Source organism: Elephantulus edwardii, unplaced genomic scaffold (assembly GCF_000299155.1).
Source record: "Elephantulus edwardii isolate Elephantulus edwardi_28Jun2011 unplaced genomic scaffold, EleEdw1.0 scaffold00273, whole genome shotgun sequence".
Classification (NCBI taxonomy): Eukaryota; Metazoa; Chordata; class Mammalia; order Macroscelidea; family Macroscelididae; genus Elephantulus; species Elephantulus edwardii.
The window spans coordinates 2,042,373-2,049,242 of NW_006400023.1; positions in this window are offsets into that span (position 1 = coordinate 2,042,373).

Genomic DNA, 6,870 nt, shown 5'->3' on the forward strand with positions numbered 1-6,870 from the left:
TGGAGAAGCTTGCTCATCTGGGACATAACTTTAAGCTGCTCACTGGTCTCTACCCAAGCCTTCATCACCTGCAGTCACCATCCAGCCATGCAATAACCTACAGTCTACAGGGTCCTGGCCCATTGCTCGCCAGTTTCTCCAAAACCAGCCTGCTACCTATGGTCATATGAGTCATTCCCCCAACAGGTCTGAGTCTCTGAAAGACCTTTTAGCAAATCATTGAATCTAAGGGATATGAAGAAGTGAGCAAACGGAGAAAAGAAAGAGCTACTGACGTCAGGAATCATGGATTTATATGACAGGTCAAGCATTTGGAACAATGTTGACCTGAGACTTCTTATTGCCTGCTATTATTCTTGTCAGGACAAATAATGAAAACAGTATTAAAATGTATTAGCCTTCAGACCCCTACTCAATATGTTATAGAGGATCATGAAAATTGATTTCTAATTATTTGAACCAGGTTATTAGTTTTACTAAAGATATATGGCATAGTATGTAATATGTTGTTGTTGTTAGGTGGCATTGAGTCAAGTATGATCCACAGCAATGCTATAAACAACAGATTTGAACCCTGTCCTATCCTGTGCCATCCTCACACTCCCTGACACATTAGAGACCCTTGCCATTGCAGCAGTCATTGTGTCAATCCACCTGGTCAAGGGTCTTCCTCTCCTTCTCCAATTCTCCACTTTCCTGAGCATCATATCTCTCTCCAAGGAACAGCTCCTTCCAGCAACATGCCTAAAGTGAGGTGAAGCCTAATCATTCTTGCCTCCAAAGAGCACTCTGGCTAAGTTACATGAAACATTGTTTAACAGCTACACCCTCTCCAAAACATGTTTGCTTGTTATTTTGGCAGTCTATGGGTTGTTCAGTGCTCTTTTCCAACACCACAGCTCAAAGGCATCAGTTCTTCCTCTGTCATCCTTATTCATTGTTCAGCTCTCAGATGTAAGGCAAGTGATTGGGAAGACAATGGCCTGAATTAGACACACTTTAGTCCTCAAACTGACATCATTTCTCCTCAATAGTTTGGAGAGGTCCTTAATTGTAGACTTTCTTAATGCAGTTCATCTCCTAAGTTTCTGACTGCTGGTACCGAGAAGTTAATTGCGGATCCAACTAACATGAAGTTATTCACAGTTTCAGTCTTTTCACCATCTATCACAATGCTGCCTATTGGTTCAGTGGTAAGAATCTTTGTTTTCTTCATATTGAGATGCAGTACATATTGAAGGCTGTATTCTTTGATCTTCTGCAACAAGCACTTCAAATCCTTCTCAATTTCAGCAAGCAAGTTTGCCACCCTCATAACAGATTAGTGATGAGTCTCCTGCTGATCCCTATGCACATTCCTCTTCATACAGTGCAGCTTCTTGAATAATTTTATCAACATCAGATTAAATAAGAATATAGAAGGAATACAATTATAACACATTCTTTTCTTAATTTAAAACCATGCAGTGGTCCCTTGATCTGTGTGCACACAGCCTCCTGGTCTAGGTATAGACTTCGCATGAGTATAATTAAGTGCTCTGGAATTCCCATTTTTCTCAATATTAGCCACAACTTGTTATGATCCATATAGTCAAATGCCTTTGCATAGTCAATAAAGCACAAATAGACATTTTCCCGGTATTCTTTCTTTTCAGCCAGGATCCATCTGACATCATCAATGATATCCCAAGTGCCACAGCCTTTTCTATATCCTGCTTGAACTTCTAGCAGTTCCCTATCTATGTACTGTTCTAGCCATTTTTGAATGATCTTCAGCAGTATTTTGCTTGCATGTGTGCTATTAATGATATTGTTCAATAGTTTCCATCGTCTACTGGATTGCCTTTCTTGGGAATGGGAACAAATATGAACCTCTTCCAATGCATTGGCCAGACAGCTGTCCTTCAAATTTCCTGGCATAAACGAATCCAAATGTTGATATTTGAATCCATCAACTTCTCTATAAGATAAAGATGGTTAGTCTCCTCTTGTAAAGACTTAAAGGCTCAGAAACCTACTGGAGAATTGCCATAAATTGGAATTGACTCAGTAGTAGTGGGTGTTAGTTCTAGCCCTTGGATTTCTCATAATTATATTGGCTCAAATACAAATGAGACCACAGCTATTAGATTCATCACTTCCTTCTGAAAACCATGTTAACTGATGACAGCAAAATATTACAACATTGCCTAATTTAATATGGGCATTCTCTTTTTAAGATATGAAATTCATTTCTGGAAATGGAAGTGTTAACTGCCTCTGAGTTGCAGTGTTGTAGAAGAGTACTGAATTGGATTGCCAAAAGGGGGAAAAAAAAATACCCACAACCACAAATCTGTCTTGGTAGAAGTGTAACCAAGATACTCCTTAGAGGCAAGGATGATGAAACTTGCTCTCACATACTTTGAGTATGTTGTCAGGAGAGACCAATCCTTAGAAAAGGGCATCATACTGGAAAATGTGGAGGACCAGAGAAAGAGAGGAAGATTCCTCAAGAAGATTGATTGACATAGTGATTGTAACAATGGATGCTGGAGATCATGAAGGGCAAGGTGCAGATCTATTGTTCATATGATCATTATGAGTTGTATTGTTGACTCAATGGTACCTAACAGCAATGACTCATGAGTTTTTGTGAGATCTTCTGACACTATAAAGGCTTCTGCCCATAAGTACTTCCAGCTAGCAGTTATTCAACTGCTGACCAATCCTCTAGCCTGTGACACTGTTAGGGTTGTTGTTAATGTGACGTCGAGTCACTTGCTACTCATAATGACCCTATGTACAACAGCTCTGAACCCTGCTCTATCCTGAGCCAACCATATTGTCCCTGACACACATACCCCCATTACCCCAGTCACTGAGTCAACCCATCTCATCCAGGGTCTTCTTCTCTTATGCTGTCCTTCCACTCTCCCAAACATAACATCCCTCTCCAAGAACTGGTCCCTTCTTGCAACACGCCATTCTCAGAGTATGTCAGACAGAGCTTTACAGTTCTTGTTTCCAAGGAACAGCCTGGTTTTACCCTCTCCAGAGTTAATTTATTCGTTCTTCTAGCAGTCCATGATATATTCAATACTCTTCTCCAATACCGCAACTCAAAGGCATTGATTCTCTTTCTATCACCCCGAGCCATTGTCCAACTTTCTGATGCATAGTAAGTGATTTGCAAAGACCATGCCCTGGATCAGGTGCACCTAAGTCTCCAGACTGACATCGTTGCTTCTCAGTACTCTGGAGAGATCCCTAACAGCTGACTTTTCCAATGCAATGTCTTTTGATTTCCTGGTTGCTGTTATCAAGAATGTTAATTGTGGAGCCAAGAAAATGAAAGCTGTTAACAATCTCATCTTTTCACTATCCATCATGATGCTTCCAATTGGCCCATTGGTGAGAATTTTTTTTCTTCATGTTGAGCTTCAATCAATATTGAAGGCTGCTTCAAATCCTCCTCAGTTTCAGCAAGCAGGGTTGTGTCATCTGCATAACACAGGTTGTAAGGTAACATAAATAATGTCAAAGGATTTACTCCATTCTCAAACTGCCTTATCTTTTTATTTTTAATATTGTGATAAACAGGTATATATATTTTCCTCTTTTAATAAAGACTTTATGCCATCCCGTAAATTTTTTTAAGTATGACTCAGTACCATTATGTTCTTAAAAACTTTACACTCATTCTCACTATCCTTTTCCAAATCATTCTACCACCATTAATATAAACTTAATGGTCTTTAAATATTAAACTCTCCCACGTCATGCTGGGTTACCACTAATAATCTTTCAGTTTTGTGAATATCATTATTTCATAAAAGTATTTGTCCTTTTATTGCTTACTTTTTTTGCTCAGCATGCTGTTTTCAAGATTTGTCCACATTGTGGTATGCAACAGAATTTCATTTCCTCTTACGGTTGAATAGTATTTTGCTACATATATCATCTTTTGTTTATCCATTGATCTGTTGTTTCCACTTTTTGGCCATTGTGAAAAGTAATGTAGTACATATTGCCTGTTGATTTTCAACCCATTTCCTCAACCATTGTCTTCAGCTCCTGCAAAGCTTCCATTTTCAACATTCAGCACAAAAGTCTTCCTTTATTTCTTTGTTGTTGTTATGTGCCATCATTTGCGACTCATACGACCCTATGTACAACAGCCCTAAACCCTGCTCTATCCTGTGCCAGTCGCATGGCTTCTGACACACCCATCCCGATTACCCCAGTCACCGAATCAATCCACCTCACAGAGGGTCTTCCCCTCCTGCGCTGTCCCTCCACTCTGCCCAGCATGATGTCCCTCTCTAAGGATCTGTCTCTCCTTACAACATGTCCAAAGTATGTCAGACGAAGCCCCAGAATCCTTGCCTCCAAGGAGCAGCCTGGTTTAATCCTCTCTACGATGAATCTGTTTGTTTTCTTGGCAGTCCAGGGTACATTCAATATTTTTCTCCAGCACCACAGCTCAAAGGCATGAATTCTCTTTCTGTCTTCCCTAATCATTGTCCAACTCTCTGATGCATAACAAGTGATTGCAAAGACCATGGCCTGTATCAGGAGCACCTTAGTCTCCAGAGAGACACCGTTGCTCTTGAGTACTTTAGAGAGGTCCCTAACAGCAGACTTTCCCGTCGCAATATGTTTTTTCATTTCCTGGCTGCTGGTGCCAAGAGTGTTGACCGTGGAGCCAAGCAAACTGAAGCTGTGAACAATCTCAATCTCTTCGCCATCTATCCTGATGCTACCAATTGGTCCGGTGGTGAGAATCTTTGTCTTCTTGACATTGAGCCTCAGTCCATACTGAAGGCTGCAGTCCTTGACTCTCTGCAGCAAGTGCATGAGGTCCTCCTCAGTTTCAGCGAGCAGGGTTGTGTCATCTGCATAACGCAAATTGTTAATAGATCTTCCACCAATCCTGACGCCACACTTCTCATCATAGAGCCCGGCCTCTTGGATAATCTGCTCTGCATACAGGTTGAAAAAGTATGGAGATAGGACACATCCCTGGCATACATCCTTCCCAATTTTGAACCATGCGGTGTTACCTTGCTCTGTTCTAACAACTGCCTCTTGGTGCAAGTATAGGTTTTGCATTAGCACGATTAAATGTTCTGGGATTCCCATTCTTCTCAGAGTCAGCCACAGTTTGTTATGATCCACCCAGTCAAATGCCTTTGCATAATCAATGTAGCATGCATAATACCATCACTTGCATGCATATAATTGTCCACTATTTCTGGCCAGAATAGTTACAGAACACAAACCAAATGACAAAACTCCAAAAGTTAATAAAAGAAGTAAATCACAGCATATACTCAGCTGAAATACTTCACAACTCCTATTATCCTGGTCCATGTCACTATCATCTGTCTTGTAATTGTAATAGCTTGCTGACAGATCCCCATGCATCTGCTCATATTTTCACTAGTAATTCTTCACTAGTTACCAATGTGATTACTTAAAAACATCAGTCATATCATGTCAGTGTTTAAAAATCTTCCAGTGGCTTCATTTTTGATTAGTAAAAGTTGAACGTTGCTTCATTTTCTTTAGCTCTTTCTTCATGAGTCTTCTTAAGGGCAAGACCTTCTCTGACCACCCCACACAAGAGAGTAACTTCCCAATTCCCATTCTCACCCCTGTACTACTTTCTCTATCTTCCCTGTTCTGCCTTCTTTATTCCCTCTCCTTAGCACCTGTCATGGTAGGTACTCAACATACAGATAGAAAGGATCTCCCTAAGAATGGCTAGTTCTAAGTATTCTCATGGCAGAGAAGTAGGATGAAAATGGGTACGTGTATGTGTGTGTGTATGTCCATGTATATGACTTCTATTTCCACTGCAGATTTTAAATCTGTTGGTTTGAATGGCCTTTTAATAAAATATATACAAATAGAAAGGTATTTCTTTCAACCATATTTGGTTCAAGATGTCCCCAGTCTTTAATATAAAGTACCTTGATGTAGCATTAGGTTTGGAGTAAGCATTCATATATTGCCTAAAGGGCATCAACATTTACAGATATCCGAGGACAAATGATATAATTTATCCATAAATAAATGACCAACTATCTTGTCTTTTTAGGAAAGCAGATAGTTTTTGAGAGAAAAAGCATAGGTGTATAGTCTTTAGTGACTAATTTCTTTGGGCCAATTTATCTCATTTTTCACTGGAGCAAAAGCAAAGATGTAGAGTTTATGACTTTTAGAATTTAGAGTTATCTGCTGAGTCTTTTCACTATGGTTTCAGAGCATTTTTCAAAACAGTAATCACCTTGATAATCACTCATGTATGACTCCAGAATTCAGAAGATTTGAGGGTAAAATGGCTTTCAAAAGTTCTTAACAAGGTTGTCACAAGTTTATCTGGCTGAAGGTCTGAGGAAGAGTTGCCATTTTGCTCTCTTTGTTCCAAGAACAGTTGTTGGTGCTACTGGGCCTCACCATCTGGCCTGTAGCATGAGTTCCTCCTTGGGTACAGGCCTTGAATGGGATGTGGGGAAGACTCCCCAAATTTCCATGTAAAGATTAAGCAAGTTAATTGGGGAGTATTTTATTAGAAAATCTATCCTTCTTACAAAATTTTAAGTATTTCTTCTAAGGACAATTCATTTTTCATAAAAATAATTTTTAAAAAATCTTTTTTATTTATTTATTTGCTGGCCCAAGCAAACTTGACTAGAAAAGAAGCCCGGGCAATTGTTAGGATGAGCCTATGACGCGCCAGAGCTTCAACCAATTGAAAGACCACGAAAGAGGGGGGAGGGCGGAAGTGACGAGTCGTATCCCTCCGCGGGGCGAGAGGGTCGGTGGGGGGAGTCGGCGTTTCTCTCCCCCGCGCCAGCTCCCATACACCGAGCCGCATTCCTT